At 41.5% G+C, this 22,017-nt stretch overlaps 1 protein-coding gene across 1 annotated transcript in view; it reads left to right on the forward strand.

Moving 5' to 3' along the window:
- The window catches only part of shisa9a (shisa family member 9a), a 62,029-nt gene that overhangs the window by 2,986 nt on the left and 37,026 nt on the right, over positions 1-22,017 (forward strand). The window lies entirely within an intron of this gene.

The raw sequence follows: 22,017 nt of genomic DNA on the forward strand, positions 1-22,017 counted from the left end.
ACATACGTACATAAATGCATGCAGGGCAAAGAGTACAGTAGATGACATATAACACATACAGGGACAGCACACAGCATTTGGGCTCACTTAAAAATTGCGTCACCTTTTTATGCCAAAACAAAATAACAAATCTAGTCTGGTATTCAGCACAGAGACACAGAGTGACACAGAGTTCCCTCAGCCTCGTTCTTATTATCTAGTTATATGCGAATGGCACCTTGTGGCATTATAACTGACTGGAAGCTGAAATCCTCACACAACAAGAAGCCTTGCCTTTTTGTGCATTTGGGTGCATCTCCATACTTTTGTGAGTCCAGAAAGAAAATTTATTCCATCAAATGTGCCATTTACACTTGATTTCTAAAGTTTTTACAAAAGTAAAAAAAGAGCCTCCTCTAGCAGCCTAAACCTGTTGCAGCAGGACTAAGGGAGGGTGCAGAGTCAATCGAGTCAGCCGTAACTAGAAGCTTTATCAAAAAAGACAGTAGTTTCAAGTCCAATCTTAAAAGTGGAGAGGGTGTCTATTTCCCGAACCCAAGCTGGGAGCTGTGGAACCAGCTCCCAGCTTGGGTTCTGGAAGCTGGTCCCACATAAGAGAGGCCTGCCTCCTGTTCTACTTTCTAATACTCTAGGAACCACAAGGAAACCAGCACACTGAGAGAGAAGAGCTCTATTGGGGGTGATGCGGTACTATGAGTTGTTTAAGATAAGATGGTGCTTGATTATTATTGAACACAGAGACAGCAGTATCCATACATTCCTAATTCACTCCTTTCTCTTTACATCCCCGATCTTTAAACGCCGGACACGTTACAGTTACAAATGACTGCTAATGAATCAGGACGTCCGCATCAAAGGCAGCGGTCAGGGGGTGCGAATGCCTGCATCTGTTTGGGAGAATGAGATAAATGCGCAATCCTGCAACGACAGGGTGACATAACCCCACTCAGCGTGAAGCGCTACACCCACAGATGCCATCAACATCGTGATGAGAACACATCTCATAGAAAAATGTGTGGAGAAAGAATTAAAAAAAAAGGTTGCATTGATTTCTTTATTTAAAAAGAAAAGGGTCGTTTTTCGGGGGAGGGAGGTGGGAGTCCTAAAAGGGCTTCCATGAAAAGAGATGAATAACGCTTTCAGTAGGTGTCAGGGTCCACTGAAGTCCTTTTTTTCTCTCTCTCCACACTGTGGGAGAGAAGAGATAGCTGGGTGGCCTATCACCTAAGTGGCCAGGAGGACACGGCTGTGAAATAGTGATTATTATTTGCAATGTGGAACCCGCTCCCCTTAACCTTCTAATCCTCTGGCTTGTGGGTAATCATGTGGAATGTTATTAACCTCCACGATCTGCCAGGATCTCCCCCTACACACGACAACCACCTGATTGGTTTACGGACCCCTCCCTCAAACTTCCATAAGCATTGCAGTCGATTTATTAGGGTTGCAGGAATGGAGGTGAATTAGGTATGGATTTACTCAACGTGTTATTCTTATTTAAATGATTAACAGAAGATAAATAGACTGAAAAAGGGCAAGGCGATTTATCATTACAAGTGTCACTGTGAATGTGAAGGACAGATGGGGGAAGGAGGAGAAGAAGAAGAGGAAGACTGAAGAGAGTGGTAATTGCAATGTAAAGATAAGTACTTGGGTTAAAGGGACTGTCATGCACTCTGTGCACATGAAGTGAGTCTGCTCAGATATAGCGAAAGATTGTGCTGGAAAATCTATTTTTAGTGCAAAAGCACTTATTGATTATAGCTTATGGCCAGATTGCCCTATTAATGGCATGATTGAACCTGGTCTGGCAGGTCTCCTTTGTTTATTTAACAGAAGAGAAATTCCTTTGGGTCCTCTGTGACAGCCAGAATGCCAGTTGTCTGTGAAGGAATCATCGATGACCGCCATTGCTGTATCATTTATAAGGTTCAGTCTATTTGTTGACAGAGGAATATCCCACACAAGTGTGAAACACCCAGAATCAATCAGCAACACACAAGTCCGGGGTTTCTGTTTATTATGTCCACCCCCAATCCTGCATATTAAAAATGGAGATTGAGGTTGCTTCTTGAACCAGAACCCACCAACCTATAAATTCCCCAGATGGACAGGTTTGTTGACATTTTTTTCATCCCCCCGCAAAAAAACAAAAAAATGGAGACTTTGTTTGAATCCTTAAAAGGCTCCTCTTTTAGCATCAAAGAGACAAAGAGGGGAGGGATGAGGAAAAAAGAGGGGAAAGTAAGGACAAGAAAGAGGAGAAAACCATAAAAAGGGACCTATTCATCTTTATGTTGTGTTTCCTCCTACTGAAAATGAAATCGTGCTGTCTACATGAACAGATTTCCTTACCTGGACGATTGAGCGTGCGACGAGTCAAATGATCTCAGTGGCAACATCCAGACGTACAAAGGCAAAGATCACTGATGAATGACAGAGCTTTCTACTGACCATGTTGTCTACATTTTACATAGTTGTGACTTTTGCTGTGCCACATTAGTTGTGAAGTTTTACCGTAAAACAGCAGCGATCCTTGTGACTTCTTTCTCTTGTCATTTGGGATAACACACTCAAGAGCTTTAGGTGGGCATCACTGTTGGTATTATTAAGACAAAGCACACACTCACACACAAACACAACATACATATCTCTCAGTATTCACAATGCAGCTCCCCATTTGCTGGCTTAATTACCTTTCCAGTAGTTATAATCTTTTCCTAAACATTCTGAGATGGGAAGGATGAAATTTTAATAGGTAATTGCTTCTGAGATTGCACAGGCACGAGAAAAGACCCCCATCTGCAAAATGCTCCTGCTCCGTGTTGTGACTGTGAGTGTGTGTACGAGTTTGCGTGTGAGTGAATGAAGATGCACGCAGGCGTACAGTGTGTATGCAGGCAGCGCGTAAATGTGTTTTTCATGCGCTGCACAAGTCTGTCAAGAGGAGTCGTACGTATCCTTCGTTAAAAGTAGGTGACTGTGTGACCTTGTCTTCGCAGCTGTCATCCGAACCTTCAGCATGTCACATCTGATTGCAGAGTGCCAGATCCGAAAGCAGAGCCTCAGCTAGTGAACCTACGTGCGGGCCGTAGAAACAAGCAAAGAGAGGCTGTGAAAGAGAAAATGACAGAGCTGTAGGTAGTTATCTGTGAGGCGTCACTCCAGCTTGGGCTCTGTTTGAAGCTCAGCTTCTGTCCTTGTGTTCAAACAGGCAGGAAAAGCGCAGTCGAGGTTCCATCCCCGAGTTTGTCTTTCAGGCTCATAGCCGGCTGGAGTGACAGGAAAGCTTCCACTACATCTGCAGTTAGTTCTCTTTGATCCAAACCACTGAGTAAAAATTTGTCCCATTTTTAACTTGACTTTGCTCTGTCATACTCGCAGAAGCAAGTTTAGAGGATATTTTTATACGTACAATTAAATAAGAAGTTACCTGTTTTTTTGGCAATATGCTTTTTAACTTATTTCAGTTTGAAGATGGACTCGTTTTCCTGTTTCCAAAAAAGGAGTCTGCAATGTGTTGGAGGTGTTGGACATCGCAGGGGCTGAACTTTGTCACTGATTCTATTTTTATGGTAGGAACTGAGCTGTGGAGGGTGTCAGATTTGGTGAATCCTTTATGGATGAAGTGGTCTAGTCAGCTTCATCGAGTGAGGACTTCTAGCTCGCACTGAGGTAGTTTTTGACCAATGTGTTGCTTGGAATGAGAATTAGCACCTCCAAGTCTGAGGCCATGGTTCTCAGTCAGAAAAGGGTGGAGTGGCCACTCTAAGAACAAGGTCCTGCCCCAAGTGGAGGAGTTTAAGTATAAGGATGCTGTACCTGTCTGTTGAGGTGAAGAGCAGTCGACCTACGTTCTGGCCGTCAGGGGCACCTTCTGGGTGAGCTGTTCTGAGCATGTCCCACCCAGAGGAAGCCTTGGGACAGAACCAGAACATGCCGGAGAGGAATTATATCTCTCAGCTGGCTGGGGGGAGGGAGGTTTGGGTGTCTCTTCTTAGACTACTGCCTTTCGCATCCAGACCTGGGTGAGCAGCAGAAAAAGGATGGATGGATAACACTTTCTGTGAACATTAAACTAACTTTTTATGAATTTATAACTTAATTAAACTCGTAAAAAAATCTCAAAAGCAACAAAAACCAAACACACAAACAAACCAAACAACTTTTAAAAAAGGAGCAAGCTACATTTTTACAAAATATGCTATTGCTAATTAGCTAGGTATCGCTAGGTAGCTATGTGCGTGCTCTATCCTTCTGCAGTCAACAACAAATTATAGTGCACAAATAAGCTATTTCATTTTTGTGTTGCTAAAATTAAGTATATTTTATATATATAAAAGTATTGTTTAACAAGCTTTGGTTGTAGTGGATTCTTTACTCTCTGGGCCAAGCTGCTAAAGCTGTCTCCTAGCTTTAGTTTTATATTTAGTACATAGATCTGAGATTCCCGATATCATCCTGTCTCTTTAGCGTAAGCAGCTGTCACTGTGCTGACAGTTGTTTCTACCCAGGAAATTAAAGCTTGGCAACATCTGTTTACATCTGAGTCACCTACCTGTGAGGACAAACATGCCCTGTGTGATTTTTTGCATTTAGCTATTTTTGTCCTCTTTAGCGCTATAAATTTCAACACATTTGAAGAAATCAAATTAGCTAGTCAAACCCTAATGCTGTGTCACATGGTAATCAGCAGAGCTGCATCTTCAGGCCCATTTGGATTCATCACTCATGTGTGCCGTTTGCCACTCGGGTTTATGGATGACTCATAGAGCAATGATAAGGCACAAATGTCTGCAATCTTTGGCACAGCTCCTCTTTTGCTGGCTGTCACATAAGACAAGTCTCTTCATGATACCTTGCATTAAGTGTGATTTAGGTGGTTTGAAAACTTCATTTGCAGCCTTGCTATGGGGTTTAATAAGGTTACAGAGACCAACAAACCAGAAGCAGAGAGAGCTCAGATTCTCAGAAAGTACACAAGTGTCTCCTCCTCTTCCTCTCCAGGGCCTCATTCCTGCACCCTCTCTCTGCCTAATTATCTTAATGTGAGGCCCCTCAGCAGCCCTGGGACACCATTAGACTTCTGCTTATTAGGACTTGGGGGTGGAGGGGTGTCTCAAAGGCGGCAAGCATCGACCAAACAGTAGACACTGACTCAGAGGGAGGCCAGACAAAAAGGTGTCAACACTGACTGAGGAGGGAGACTGGGGCTGGAAGGAGAATAAAGGCAGAAAGTGTTTTAGAAACTGAGAAGATATGCAATGCAGAGAAGAAAGTGTATTTTTAACTTCTTTTCTGAAATCCTAAAGAAGTAGCCGGTTAACCCTAAGCTGTATCACACTTCTCTTTACCGAGCACAAGCTTCTTTTGGGGACGGTAATTGGAGTGAGCGCTCGTTCTGCAGAGAGAAGAAAGCAAAAGCAGCGTTTTGATGGGCACTGAGAGTGTTTTAATTCATGCCACCCATCCCTTTCTGTTCTTAATGTTTTGCATTTGCCGGTGTGTAATTTTCTATCTGTTCATTGTGGTGTGGTATAATAAAAAGAAAATTTAAAAATGGAGTGAGGGATGGAGAATATCTTAACGTCTAATCAGCCGAACATCCACCACCCTCCAAAACCCATCCCTCTTTGCGAATATTAATCAGTTCATTTACTCTCAGGAAGTCACATCTTGCATTTGACAGGTAATTATGTCTGCGCCTGTGTGTTTGCGGGTGCGCGCATGTTCATGTCTGCGCTCACTCGCGTGTTCGTTACACGTCCTGTATTTGCATGTGGCGCTGTATGCCATAACCTGTGGTCAGCTTCGGTCCAGCAGCGAGTGCGATGAGGGATATTGCGTCCATCCGTCTTCATCTATTTCTCTCTCATTTACACGAGACTGTCTGTGATGATACAGCACTCGCGGGCGGCCGTGGGATATTCAGACAGGCTTCCAGGCTGCGTGTTTGAACAGGTGGTTTTCGCTGGTTTCTAATTAACTGCTACACTGACTCTTCCCAATCAACTCTTCGAATGAATCAGTCAAACCTTTTGCAAATATTAGGATCATTTTCAGTTGGATTGATTTGAGTTAATTATTCATCAGGATAAGATAGGTGTAAACAGTTTCCAAACTGCCTTTTTTTTTTTAAGTTTGAAGGGATGCTTTAATCAGTGCGTGTATCTCGACTGCAAGTAGTGGAGCTACTGAGAAGATCGCTCTGTTCTTTGTAAAAAAATAACAAGCTTAAGGTCTGTCAGATTTACTGTGAAGCAAGCTGTACCACATGGTGGAATTACAAGTCTGTTTAGCCCCCCCCCCCAACATGTTAACTGTGTTACGCTGTGTAATACGCTGAGTAAAATCCTCTGTAATCTGCTGCCATTTTCATAGTTTTTCTTAGTCTACAGTTTCTACCACTGTTGCTACTGTTGTAGTAAAAACAGTAGAGCTCTAATCTTCTTTATTGCAAAAAAACAAAAAAAAAAAATGAAAGAAAATATATTTTATAAAAGAAAAAAGCTAACCTAACCTAAACCCCACAAGCAATAATCCAAATAAATAAGAGAGAACTGTGTTTTCAAATCAGCATCCTTCCACAAATTTAAATTCAGATCTCCTTGTTCAAAGTCTCAGGATTGATTGATGCCTGTTTTGTCTCTACGCTGTCTCATTAGAGGTGCCACCATTGAAATATACATCATTTCGCTCATACGAGGTGTGAACAGCAGAGGTGGCAAAAGTATAGACATTCTTTACTAAAGTATAAGTACTGCGACTTTACTTAAGTAAGGCTACGTCTACACTAATACGGATAAATTTGAAAACAGCGTTTTCGTCTAAAAACGCTCCGTGTCCACACTATCGTTTTCAGTCATTTCCGAACAGTTGTTCATCCACACTGAAACGACTGAAAACGCTTATGTTCCTGTATTGTGCATGCCTAAAACGTAAGACGATTCGACCTGCGTCATTTCTGTCTGCCGATTATTTAGTTTCCGGCTCTTTGAAACGTCGTGGCAAAATGTCGAGGAAAAGCACCGAGTTTTTTAAATGGACTGACAATGAGGTGGAGTTGTTGCTGCGAGTAACAGAAAAGTACAAAGTTTCAAAAGCGAGTGAGAATTAAAGAATTTAAAGAAAAGCTATGTGGACATTGTCGTAACTTTGTGCTGAACATTGGGGGGGGGGGGTCAAGATCTCTGTCTAAATAATGATTAAATATGCAACTATTTTGCTGGTAATACCTGAAATGAGTAAAGAAAATCAACAGCCTGTTTATGCAAGATAATTCATAATTTTATTGGGGGGGGGGGGTTATATTGGCTGGGTCTGATTATTGGGGGGGTCATAACCCCCCTGGAAATTATGCCCCTGTATGTGGAGCATGTACAAGCTGATATTAACCTTTAATAGGGCTGTCAAAAAAATGCGTCATCGTTTCCAAAAGCCTGCAGCTACGCTGTCCACACTGTGACGCAAAAACGCCGCCGTTTTCAAATGTATCCGCTTTGGAGAGCGTTTTCAAAAAAGCTATGCTTTCCTTGACCAAAAACGTCGTCTCAGTGTGGACGTAAGGCCAAAACGGAGAGAAAAAGATGCGTTTTCAAATGAAAACCTATTAGTGTGGACATGGCCTAAAAGAGAAAACACGAGTCTTCATTCTGCACCTCTGGACCACTTTGAGCACTGTTGATAGTTTTAGATCTACCTAAACTCTCACCAACATTGCAGACTCCTGTTCTGACCACAGACATAAAACATGGATGTAGCTTCAGGGCTGGAAAAATGAAAACAATGCAGAAGTTAAGAAGAACCTGCATTCTATCTGAAATCCACAACCATAGTTGTGCAGTCCTGTTGAGGTCCTTGGGAATATGGGTTTCAGTTTGTAAACACTGAGTTTATTGGCTCATTCGCTTATTTTGGGTTGTATTTTGTAAATCTTGGCCAAACTGTGATTCAGGAATGGATTTTACATTTATCGACAGATTTGTAGAACCTTCTGATCGCTAACTTATACAGAGTTATTCAGTTTTTAGGCAAAAGGACACGTTAGACTTGAACTAATTAAAAGAACACTGACTTTAAAATCTTGATTATGGCTTGGTTATGATTATAATTAGTGCAGTCAGAGTACTCTTAAAAGGAAGTTTAGTGTGGTTCATCTGAAAAAATACAAATTAAAAAAAAAGGTTGGTACCACTGAAGTATGTCAGAGAATATTTACGGTATTGTAGGAACTGGCCATTCACTTCTTTCTGTGTACATACCATGGAAGTCTTGGCTTTGAAAGAGAACAGTCTGTTTTTCATGAACCGGCCAAAGCAACAGATCACTTTCCATGTCCCCAAAGTACTGGAGGCTCTTTTTTCTTTCTTATATACACACATGCATATGGAAACCAAAAGGCGCCCACACACGTAGAGCCTCCACACACACACACACAATAATTCTGTTCCAGGCCTCAGTTTCACATGCCTGAGTTTTCACATGGCCCAGGGGCAGGCAGCACATTTGCTTGGCTGGCTGACTGATGCCACCAGCGTCACAGGCAGGGAAGGCTCTTGCTGATAGCACATTTGTGGCCCCCACCATCCAAAAACACCATTCAAACTCAGGGTTGCGGTCTCAGGGAAGCTAGCTCTACCTCTGTCTCTCTCTTTCGCCCGCAGGCATCAGTATGGTCTGGCTCGCTCACCAACCTAGCCCAAGGAGGTTAGGCCACATTGGCAAACTTCCCGCTGTAAACCCTCCCATCCTCATACACACATATGGACACACAAGAAACAGTAACACACACAAACTCATGGACAAGCTTACAGCCCCCACCACCCCCCACCCATCCTGCTGGGCACTGGCCCATGGATAGGGGACATGTGGCTGGGCAAAATGCGTCACGATGCTGGGCTCTCAATCCGACAGATCCTGTGCCTGTCTGCCTGCTTGCAAATTACCAGCCTGGAACGCCTCACAAAAACAGAGAAGGAGTTTTGTTTTCTACCCTTCTGATCGCCGCAATCGCCCTGCTCTCAGCCTCACTCGGCTTCTGGCCACTGTTGCCTTTTCTTTTGGCATTACTTGTCTCTTATAGCAGTAGCTGGTTGTAGAAACAAGTTTCTTTTCTACTCCTGGTGTTGCTTCTGTGTGTATTTTCTACAAAAAATTCTACCAGAGAGAGGCAGAGGTTTGTCGATGTCTGAACCACTTTACGGTATATCCATCAGCGTTGGCAACCCCTGGTAAATATGTTCCGATTGTTACACCACATCAGTGTTTTTTTGTCTTGTGAAATATTGGAGTCCACAGCTGAACAACAGCTCTCCTTCCTTGAAGGACTTAAACCTGGAGATCAAACTGTTTTTAGAAGCTTTTTCTTTCAGAAAAAGGTCAGATGTTGTCTTTATTTATTTTTCCTCAGACTGGCGCTGTTGGAGAAAGCATAACACAGTCAGAATCACCTCAGTGTCACAGAAAAGAGTCAAGGAGAGCACACTGATTGAATGCATTATACTACTACTAAGGCTTTCAATCAACTAAAAGTTTATCCTCGAAGAGGCAGGAAAAAAAAGCATTAACTGTTATGCTGGATTGCAGCACTTCGGCATTAAAAGAATATTTTAGAGTGCTATAAAATTGGATATTCAAGCATCCCAAGAAAATGCTTGCAGTATGATGTACCTATCCTGTGTTGGTCTGCATGCATCTTAAAAAAACACTCTTATTTCAACCACAGTATAGTTAAATACAGCTAAATAACTCATTATTGTTTAGGTGTGGAAGGGGAATTGACTTAAAAACAGTATGACGATGAGGAGCTGGGATGAGGTGGGTTGCACAGCAGCTTGCAGATGCAGCAGCAACAATGGACTGGATGAACAGCTGTAATGATGTAGCCTTGTATGAGATTAGTGACTTGAATGTGTAGAGATGTCAGCTGATGTGGTCTGGCTTGACTGGATGAACTAGCTCAGGGGTAGTCAACTCCAGGCCTTGAGTGCAGGTTTTAGATACCACCCTGGGTCAACACACCTGAATCAAATGATTAGTTCATTGTCAGGCCTCTGGAGAACTTCAAGACATGCTGAGGAGGTGATTTAGCCATTTGAATCAGCTGTGTTGGATCAAGGACACATCTAAAACCTGCAGGACACCGGCCCTTGAGGCCTGGAGTTGCCTACCCCTGAACTACCTCAACACATGCTATGATCATCATGTGCAATATCAGTTTCAATATCAGTTTCAATATCAGCTGATAGTTTGGATTCCTTCGTTCCAACAACAGTCTTTGGTCGTTTGGTAGATCTGTATATCTAACACTTACATTTGGATTGTTTTCCTTCATTTTCATTGACCGCTGTGATTTGTCTCATACATATTTGCAAATGGACCATTTCAGCATCTTCTCGTCAGATTCAGATCACAGGCATGACACTGTGTCTGCACACAAAGCAACTTAATGAGCTTTATAATCCCAACATGCCTTATCTTATTGGAAAATCAGTGAGCACACTGATTTAAGTGGCAGCCCAGTAATGTCTAATGTACTCCAGCCTTTCTGTGGTAAAGTATTCAGTTTATATTTAGTTCTGTCATGAGTAGAAATGAACTGCATGCAAATTTAATACTTTCCTTGAGTGTCTGCCCGACAACCTAATCGAAGAAGTTTGCATGTCTTTCCACATAAGATAATTATCTCCAATTTCACAAGAAAGGTACTTTTTTTACTATACAGAAATGGAAATTGCACAAAGTTCTGCAGTGAGTGGAGGGATGTGACAGAAGCATAAAGGAGAGGAATCTAGAGGGAGACGCACCTTAGATGTCACTGTCAACCTCACCAGCAGGCAGCGATTGAATCAGTCCCCCCAAGGAATCTTGGGAAATGGAAGCAGAGGGGATCTGAAAGTGCTTTCTTTCCTCTTTTTCTGATATGCGGAGCCTGATAGAGAGTAGCTGCACAAGTGTGAAAGATTGAGCAGAAAGAGACAAATAAAGTAACAGAACAAAAACGAGAGGAGAAGAATGTAAGAGCAGAAGCAAAGATGAGAAAAGAATGAATGTGGGAAAAAAAGACAGCAAGACTGTAGTTGACAGCTGACGTGTGAGGAAATCTATATCTGAGACCATCGATCTTTTTAAGCCTTGCCTGGTATGAAAGCGGAAAGACACAGAGCAGATAGGATTCAGACAAAGCTCCCTACTGCGCTTCACCTCCAAGAACACAATGGCAACATTTCTCTGTTGTGGCAATGTGGCTTCAGCGTTTTGACATTCATTTACTCCTGAATTGGTCGAAGTCCGCATTTGCTTTCGCATCGGCCATTTGGTTTCATGTCAAGTGTGAACAAACAGTATTGATGTCACTGCGGAGAGTTTATCAGACTTTTATAGCTTGCAGGTAGATGTTGAGGGCTCCCTCACTGGTGGTCAGTGAGAAAACTGTGATAATAACAATCATATTGGTAACACGTAGGGGTTAATTTTCTGTCAGAAGTAATAGCTGAAGTGTTGGGTGGATGGGGGGGCATCCATTGGTTACTTAGCAACCTTTTGAAATAGGCATACTATCCATCCATCCATCCATCCTCTTCCGCGTACCCTTTCAGGGTCGCGGGGGAGCTGGAGCCTATCCCAGCAAACTGGCAAACTAGAAAATACAGTGTTTTCCTGCATATGAACTCTTTAAAAATATACAAAATGAACTTTGTTCAGGGGCTTTCGAAGTTATAATCACCAAGTACTAATGCAGCCATCACATAAAAATGCAAACATTATTTCTAATGTGATTATTTTGGTGTTTTTTTACTGTTACATTCTAACATTGTTATAATTGTCACAGTCAGGAAGGTTTAGTAAATTAGGATGGCTAAAAGTAAAAAAAAGTTTCTTGTTCTCTGCTGCTGCTATTGTAATATAACATGACATTCTGATGAAGGAAATGTACACTGTTGCAGACTACATACAATGTTACCAGGGTACACCTTTTGCCTGGGGGGATGACTTTGAGAGCTTTGAGTGAATTATTTGAGATCATCAAATTTTGAAAAGGTCTCCTTGAAAAGAAGAGTGAAGTTAGCAACCCAAGTAAATCTTGTTTACTTGGAAAAATAACTATATCACTATATAAATACTTTAGAAATAAGGAGAAATAATCTACTTTGAGAGGTGTGGAAAGAAAAAGGGTAAACAGAGCAGGACTATCCTTTATTGAATAAATACAAGTTGTAATTGTGAGTTGTCACAGTTTGCATTTTGCAAAAGGACAATATCTTTCTTTGCATGCATACATATCAAGTAGGGCTGCCACAAACGATTATTTTGATAGTCGACTAGTCACCGATTATTTTTGCGGTTAGTCGACTAATTAGATCATGCATCCATTGGACGTAAAACGTACAGCTTATTGCACCAGCATGCATCTGCTCTTATATAACTATCATTAGCTTACAGCTTTAAGTGTTTAAGGTATGTGCTAACTAAAAAATAAAGACAAGATGATAGTTTATTAAATTTTAATGAAATTTGCAGATTGTTTCGGTGAAGTTTAATAAACTCAGCCGTCTGCTCCTTGCTATCTAAAATATAACAGGACACTGGAGTATATTCTCGAGCATCTCACACTTCTGATAATCAGTTGTCTGCTTGACGTTTATTCAGCTGTGTAAAAACTATAACTTTAATCTCAGCCAAACCGATTTTCTCAGGAACAAATAAAATACTGAAAAAAGCCAAACAATAACATTTTTAAGTTATCTAAGTGACTTATATATCATGTTTAACCTGAGTAGCGAAAGACGCGGTGGGTTTGAAAAAGATTTGCTGGGAGTCCAGTGTTCTCACCGGCTCTAGTGAGCCTTGAACCCCGGCTAGCTATCGAGTTGGTGGGTAACAGACGTCTCCGAAAACGTCGGAGCGCTTTTGAAAATATGTGGTGTCTTCATAAACTGAGCAGATATTTTTACACAGCTACACTGTCGCCTGAAAATATGTTAAACGTTTATTTTGTGACCCAGAAAGAATAATAAGAGCAATATTAAAACTAACTAGCTGCCGCCATTGTTGGAAACTGAGCAGGGCCGCGCTATGAATTCTGGGATAGGTTGGGACACGAAGCGACCCATCCTTCAAATCTGGGGAAATGAAGGGCGCATTTATCGGCCGCATTTACCGGCCGCATTTGTCGGAGTCTTTGAATTTGGACAGTCTTCGTCGTGTCGCTGCAACGTAATCGGCCTACAAATGCGGGCATAGGAGGATGCGGTTCCTGAATTTGGACACAGCTACGATACCGAACACAGCTTCTTCTTCTTCAGGGTTTAATGGCAGCTGGCATCCTTGTACATGCAGTGCTGCCATCTTCTGTTTCAGTCCGTTATTACACTCTTAAATCCTACTACTTATTCTTGCGTCTTTCGGGATCTTACAAAGCTTCAAACGATGCGTCGACTATTAAATTAGTCGTCGATGATTTTGATAGTCGACGTAATCGTGACTAGTCGACTAATCGTGGCAGCCCTAATATCAAGTCAATCCAGCTTTGACTTTTACAGCCTCTATAACATTAGGAGAAAACAGCGAAGACTTTCCTATTAGTGATACAGGAATAGGAAGGAGGGACTTAAAATGTAACAATTTTGTATCAAATAAAAACTCTTAACTCTGAGGGACAGTTACAGAAACTTATATCATTTCGGAACTTTTTGGGAGGCCGTTGGTCCCATTTATGAAATTTGCTTTAATGGTAGTTTTGCATGTTGCAATCCTGATTGCTGGTTCCCCAAAAGTTGATTCTGTCCATCTGAACATAGCGCTTTCATTGAAAATCCATCTTGCAAACCTGATTCCTTAACGTTTCATCTCTCATGCAAGTGACAAAACATTTCTCCCACTTAAAACGCTACAAACAGATGGACAGAACAAACTTCCTGGCAATTCCTTACCTGGGTGATTGAGCATGGTGGCATGGTGGTTAGCACCGTTGCCGCACAGCAAGAAGGTCCTGAGTTCAATTCCACCATCAGGCCAGGGTCTTTCTGTGTGGAGTTTGCATGCTCTCCCCGTGTTTGTGTGGGTTCTTCCCGGGTACTCCGGCTTCCTCCCACATTCCAAAGACATGCAGTTAGTGGGGATAGGTTAATTGATTAATCTAAATTGCCCATAGGTGTGAATGTGAGTGCGAATGGTTGTTTGTCTCTGTGTGTTAGCCCTGCGACAGACTGGCGACCTGTCTAGGGTGTACCCCACCTCTCACCCTATGACCGCTGGGAGAGGCTCCAGTGCCCCCCGTGTCCCTGAAAAGGATAAGCGGATGGATAGAAGCAGGTAGTTTTTCATTTTGCAAACCTGACAACACAGGGGATTGAATTAATTCCATCATTATCATATAGTAACAATGTCACAACATGTTAAAGCATCAACCAATATTAACTTAATATTATGTTAATACCACAAATCAGTCTCTAAACAGATATATAATTTTACTGCTTGCAAGTTATCATTTTGTTATTAATATATTGTTATACTATTACTATAGTATCACATGTGCCTGAGCTTTATTTCTACATTATTGCCCCCAGTTTCTGGATCTTATTACCCAGTAATATACATTTTAATGTAATATCACTCAGCAATAGCCCCGGTTACTTGCATCATCAGTGGTTGCAACTTGGTTGCAGGTGAATTCAATGCAATGAGCCTGTTGGGATTGTTACCTCAAGAAAACAAGTCTAAATAAATTAACCCAATTTCATTAGAAAACATGCTTACTTATCTCAAGGTAAAGGCATTAAAAAAGCTGCAAGCGCAGCCATTCTTGACTTCAACCGAAATCCCAGATTAATAAAAGAATTCATAAAATTGCCCAGCAGCTTTTGCATGGCAAGAGATGCGAAATATTAACTATGAAACCTGCATACCAAAAGGACTTTACGTAAGAAATATAGAGAAACTCAATTTAGAAAGCTAATATTCTTGCATTAACTTTCAATGGAGATACTGCGATAAAATTTGTGGATACGGCGCGAGCCTAGATTATCTAACTGCATTATTTAGAAGGGAAACTTAAAGTGGTTACACCTGAAATGTTGGTAATAATTTACCATCGTACAGAAAAGCTGTGCAAGCGCAATTAAGGCAAATGTGTTAAGACTAGAAGAAAGTTTAACCAAGAATGTTTGTCCCAAATCCTTCCAAAATTCCTACCTTTAAATCATTGCCATCGGTGCCACACATGAATACTTTTTCTGTGATCAGAAAGGAAACATGCAACATTTAAAAAGCACCTTTTATTATTATCTGACTGTAGTTAAAATAATAAAAATAAGGCAATAAGAAAAATGGATAAAAGCACCCAGAGGTTTCTTTGCAAATCACGGAGGTGTGGGAAAAAGTGGAAGAGTGGCATTTGATTTCATTAATAAAAGTAGTATAATACCGTTCAACAGATCTACTCTCACAGTAAAAGTTGATACACCTTTGTTTTCATGCATTAGTGAAATGTTACTAAGGTGAGAAGGAAAAGCAATCTTGGCGAGGAGACATGCATACTGGCATCTCTGTTAAAGTGAATTAGTAATGATTCACCCTCATGTGTGAGTCACCACTAATAACTTCGATTTCACACACGATACACGATGATGGAGAAACAGAAAAACAAAAAGGTAACAACCTTTTGTTTTTATGTGATAACTGAATAATTTGTTATTGATTCAAGAAAACAAGCTTTATTATCTGCGATAGCGAGACAAATTAAGTTGTTATTACGGAAAGTGGTGTTACCTGAAGACAAATGTAGAAATTAGCCAATCGTCACAGGATGGAAACACTAAAAAGTACTGAAAGAAAGGCCATTCTCAGCTTCTTATAAAACCCAATTCGAGTCTTTATGCAGTCTTAAGTTGTCATTTTGTCCCTCAAGTCCAACTTACATCCTTGTCTGAAGGTCTCTGATTTTTCCCATTTTCTCTTTTTGTTGTCAAAGGGCACACGTGAATGCTGGGTGTGCTAGTGCGGCTTTACGCGCTTTGTAGTTTGGGTGGACGTAGACATTTCACTCTTCTGCCTGTCTGTGCATCATGTTGTTTCAGCATCGTATTGAATTTCATCTAACTGTACCTGAGTCACGGACTCCAGCTGTATGTTTGTATCGATTTTAATCTGCTTCCTCAATACATTCCTGCCACCAGCTACTTCCTCTTTCCTCATATCATACTTCTGCCTTTCTCATCCTCTCCCCCTCTCTGATTGTGTACATTGTTCCACAGGGCCCTACCATGCTATAAGATCAAGAAGAAAGCCATAAATGATGTATAAGTCATTCCATGCAACAGTGCCCTCACAACAGATTAGATTTATGTATGAGGGCCTCCCTTGACCCAGAGTATCTATTTCCTGGTACTTTGCTAAATTACATTGCTTTTTACATTTATTTATTTATCTCTTTGGCCATTTCTACAAGAATTATTATGACCTTTAGCTAGTTTTTAACATCAACAAACCGAGCAACCGTGAGAACAAGTGCATATAAAACGTGATCTTGTGGTTCTCAGCTTTAGATTTAGGTTTAAACTGTCCCCCAGTAAGAAAATTGAGTCTGTAATATGGGTGTAATATCATAAAAATATCTCAATTTAATCCAAAACACAATGTTTTTCCTCTCCCTAACTAATTAGGTTTGGTGCTCTAAACTGTAGTCTCAATGGCCCAACAAACAATATGATTGTTTAGTTGGAGGACTTGCTGAAACAGTGCAATGAGCTTGTTGTATGTGCTCGAATAAATACAAGCCATAGCTTGTGAGCTAATTACTTAAGAGTGAATCATCTGTCTCTACCGACAAGCAAAAGAAAACATGCAAAAGTAATAAAAATGCTACAACCTCATTTATAGTTGATTCTGTCCCCACTGTTTGGAAGCCAGTCTCGGTTAGGCTAAGGAGCAACCTTCGGAGCTGAGAAATGAAGCCAATGTCATAGTCATAAAGAGTACAGTTTCTCTAGGTGGCACTTTTGGCTGTTTCCAAAAGGGTGTCAATATCAGTAGATTTTAGTATATTATCAGTCCATTATTTGCACCAATTAGCATATATGTTTGCCCCTACAGTTTATTACTGTAGCTTGCTAACCTAGCATGATGGGTTTAGCTAATAACTTAGCACTTCAATCTTTCATCCACATAACTTCAGTCTAAAAAAGCTCTTCAAAATAACCAAATGGAAAACCGTCAAATTGTTTTTATGTTTATTTCATAAGATTTGGGGAAATTAAACCCAGCCATATCTAACCATAACTAGCTAACCATAACTCATCCTAGCTTCATCTTTTGTAACATAAAAATAAAAATATCATCTTTGTCATTACATGTATATGATAAGCTGTAAGAACCATGCCGTGGCACCTGTTAGCTTAAACTGCAGTCTTGTACCACAAATTCCATTAAAGATCAATTATGACTGTCATTTATAAGCAAATCAGCCAGAGCGGGCAAACAGCTCAGCTAATATTAGCTCAATTAGCTAGTTGGCTGCAGCTATAATTTACAATTTTACTTTCACTGTATACATTTTAGTGTTGTTATAAACCTTACAAACAAATAGGTTGTGAGGCAGTCCACAAAAATAAGATAAAGAAACAAAGCAAAATGCAGGGGACGGCCTATCAGAGCTGCCCGTGTACATTATGACTTGCCGCTATATAAATAAAACTGGATTGAAATTAATAGCTGTTTGCAATGACAGTCGTAATTATCTTAAAAAACATGCTGCGCAGTACACATCTGCAGCCTGCCACATATGCATTAGTTCTAAAAAGAAGCTCAAAGACATACTGAAGCCTCCTTCACTGGCTCTGGCTTTACAGCCGCAGCAACCCAGGAGTGAAGGTTTTCATACCAAGTGGTTGCCTTATCATTAAATTTGCAGCATGTCTTAAAGTTTTATAGAATACTATTGGTTTGAATATCAATATAGAGTCCGGAGCCTACCGGCCTGCTTTGCCAACCACCAGTCTGGCTACCACCATTACCATCTCAGCATCAGCTCTGTCATGAATTATTTATCTTTTTCTGATTGCATTTGCCAATGAACATCTCAGGTTTCTCCATCACCACGTCCACACTCCCACACTGTCTACCCATCTGTGTTTGATGGAATTCCTCGACTGCTTTATCCACGAGCGTGGCCACTGCGGCAACATTTGTTTATAGCGGCGCTTATTTATTTTTCTGGGATGATTTAGTAACAGCAGGCACAGGGCACACAAGTTGATGGAGGTAATAAGCAGGGGAGAGAGAAAGGAAGATGGAAGCCAGAGAGAGGGGGGAGAGAGAGAAAGACAGAGTGAAGCTAGCTAAACCATGTTTTTATGGAGGATAATTTTCCTCCCCAGAAGGCAGTGATTGGCATTAATTACCTAACAGGTGCTAACAGCGATGAATCTCATAATTAACCAGTTTAGATTTAGTTCATTTGGAAAGACATGAGAACGAGGCTGTGGGTGGAGACGAGAATGTGCGTGTGTGTGTGTGTGTGTGTGTGTGTGTGTGTGTGTGCGCGCGCGCGTGCTGTAGTGTGTCTGAATGCATAGGAAATAACAGAAGTGAGAGACAAAGTGAAAGATTATGCCAGCCAGACATATACAGGATACAGTTACTTTAAGTCTGCGTGCAAGTGAATGGTGAGTGTCTGGTTGAAGTTGTCTGTTGCTTTGCAGGATTCATACTGCTGTTCTCATTTGATCCTCTGAACCACAAGCTGCAGTATTCTTGTTCACACCATTCTTATGTCAGTATATCAACAAATCAGTTGCACTTAAAAAGTCAAACTATTTCAAAGGTGGAAGAATGAACAAGCCTGTTGCACTTTGCCATTTCCAACGTTCACTAGACTGAATTCTTACAGCAAATAACTGATCAAGAACTTAAATGTCCAGCAATATGATGTAACTACTGGAAGTCAGTTTGGAGACAAAATTATTGCGACTATGCATAACAAGCTTGCATTCTTGTTGATTTGAAATGTGTGTTTCAAAGACAGGGACCAGGTATGCGACCACTTGCTGTTAGTTGCAGCCTTTAAAGTGACTTTGATGCATCAAGACAGCAATAAAATAGCAAAGAATTGGAGTCAGTTTCAGTTTGCAGGTCAGTTTGGCAATTATGTGGAATCTGTTTATGATAACATGACGATTAACTGTGACAAACAGGCAAAAATCACAAATCTGTTGCCGACTGCTACAAACCTATTGTCATCTACATACATACCGGTTGTCTCTTACCAGAAAACCTTTAGTGTGACTTTACTTTTAGCGTGACTCAGCTGTAAGTAGACAGTGTTTGTTACTTATTGATCTGAAAGAAATAATGGCAACTAAATATAATTTTGTGAACCTTCTCTGCATCAGTGGAAGAGGCTTTCTGCCTCCTCTAGCTGGTTATATTTGTTGATTTTAGTGTTACACCTGTTATGAGCTTATCCTCCGTGATATATCACACCTGCAGGAGATCCAAATAGCCACCGAGAGAAATAAAAACACTGTCCAGTGAGGGTTTGGTATCTCAGTCCTGACCATTTATTTCACTGGAAAGTGGACCCAGCACCAAGCAGAGTGAGAGGCAAAAAGGTCCCGATCTGAACATAGATGGTGCCCTTATTCTACAGTTATAGTTATAGTACTTCCTAATGATGAGATAAAGCAAAAAACTTGCCTATTACCACTTTAAGCTGTATTTGTTATTCATGCATTATTTATATTGGAAGTCAGAAGTTACTTGCAAATCTTGCTGGACAGTATTTTATTTGATAAAGACTGCTAAGCAACAACTGCCACCCCATGCATAGGCGTCTTACATACTTTTAACATGCTATTAGTTGAGACATTTAAGCTGATTGCAAAAGACTTTAAGTGGATTTGAATTGTTAATGAAAACCTCTGCAAACTCAAAGACTATTCTATAATATTTTTTTTGTAGCTTGCAGCCAACAATGAATTTACTACCATAGAATGTTGTTTCTTGCTTGCTGTGCATGCTGTTTCATATTAGCATAGTCTACATTTTGTCAGTGCTGTGCCTTTAGTTTTTGCAGTGGATTTGTAGAGAAGCCTTCAAATAAACCAGCAGCAAGAAAGCTACTTGTGCCTGCCTGTGCTTCATGGAAATATAAATCTAGCCGTACGTGCGTGTTACTTGTTGGAATGTGCAATCTCCCCATGAAAGTGATTGTCCCTTATATGCCTCAGGGCTAGTTTTGAAGGCCCTTTGGCAGTTCAGGCATTGCCTAGCAGTATAGGGGGCTGCATTTGAGGAGGGGTGGGTCACCCATATGGGGATTTCCTTATGACCCAATTATAACCCCCATGCTGTTACACAGAATCCATCTCTTGCCCGCCTGCCTTCCTGCTCTGCAGCATTCGTCAGGCAGATGGAAGTGTCTTTGTCTGCTCGCACCGGTTCCCTCACGCTCCCTGTTGCCAAGGCACAGAGCGGTGGAGAAGAGCCGACAGTTACACTGCCACTCTGCAGGATCATTGCCTTGCACATACCCTTGCATGAATGGCATCACATGGCATTCAGCGGATCCTTGTGCACGAAATAAAGGCACATGGAAGCGCGAAGGCATTCACGCGGAAAAATCCGCTCTAAACTGTTGCATAAATGGACACTCGCGAGTGCAAACACCCGTGTGACAAAAGAGCGCCCATTCGCTGGAGCAGATGTGCAATAGCATGTGCACTCTTACACTACGTCTAGCTGCACCCATCAATATACGCTGCTATTTCTGCTTTTCTTTGTACAGTTCTTACACAAAGACACAGTGACACACAGGCACATTTATATGCTGACAAAACACAATGACACACACACACACACACACACACACAGTACACTTTGCACCCTGCCAATGCTTGTGTTCCCTTGCTTACAAATGGAGCGAGGCAGCCGGTCTTCCTTCAGTAACCTACTTTTTCTCTCGCCTCTCCGTTTTCGCTTGGCTCTCTGAGGGAGTGTGGATGTCGTGCTTGGCTTGACTTCTTCGGCGCAGGCCATCGATAAGCACTGTTTTTAGTTTGTGTTGCCAATAGCAGAATGTCACCGGGGCATCTTTGTGGATGAGGAGATGGGTCCTGCGGTGAAATGTGGGACTCACTTGTGGGCTAATATCCTCCCTCAGAGCAGGGAGATCCCTCAGGACCACTCCAAGCTTCCTGAAACAATATTCTTCACTTCCTAAATGTGACATCTTTAATAACTGTGAGGAGAAAGGTATCAGATGCCCTGGTAAGTACACAAGTGTAGAGGAAAGCATGCTGACTCGTTCCCTCTCTGTTTGAGCTGCAAAGACACCAAAAAGAAGCAGAGACGGGCAGATAAATACTCAGGATGCTTCTGACAACAGATGGACCGAGAGAGCAGAGGACTGTGAGAGGAGGAGGAGGAGGAGGCTCTCTTCGCAGTGAAAGAGAAGACAGATAAACAGGTACACAAATAAACAGGCGCATGGGTAAGAGTGTGTTGCCTACCATGTGCTGATATCAGACAGGCATATGGCCACAACACAGAGGCAGCGATAGAGAAGAGATCACTATAAACACCGAGGCTCTCAATCTGGCCCTGCAGCAGCCCTTTTTTAATTCCTTCGCTAAACTAATGCAACATCAACACTGCAGCATCCATTCACAGTGACTTTAAGGAAATTACGCTTCGACTACGCAGCCAAGTGCACGCACAAACCAGAACATATCGCAGCCACGGCGAAGTGGAAGAGCCTCCCGTCACATTGCCCCCGGAGAGCAGAACAGACGGCAAAAATTTGTGTTTTTAGCTAGTGCGGGAAAGGGCCATGAGATGAAAGGCTATTATGCACCCTCGCCTTGATTCGCTCCATTATTCATACGTTGTCTTGTGGCTTTTTTTTTTTTTTTTGCAGAACACATGCAAAACATGAAAAGCCTACAAGGACAAGAAATTAGCTGGATGCTGTTGCTTTTTGGAAACTTCCGAAGGCCATAAAGTTCTGAGTCTGCAATCACA

This window comes from Pelmatolapia mariae, linkage group LG8 (genome assembly GCF_036321145.2).
Source record: "Pelmatolapia mariae isolate MD_Pm_ZW linkage group LG8, Pm_UMD_F_2, whole genome shotgun sequence".
Classification (NCBI taxonomy): domain Eukaryota; kingdom Metazoa; phylum Chordata; class Actinopteri; order Cichliformes; family Cichlidae; genus Pelmatolapia; species Pelmatolapia mariae.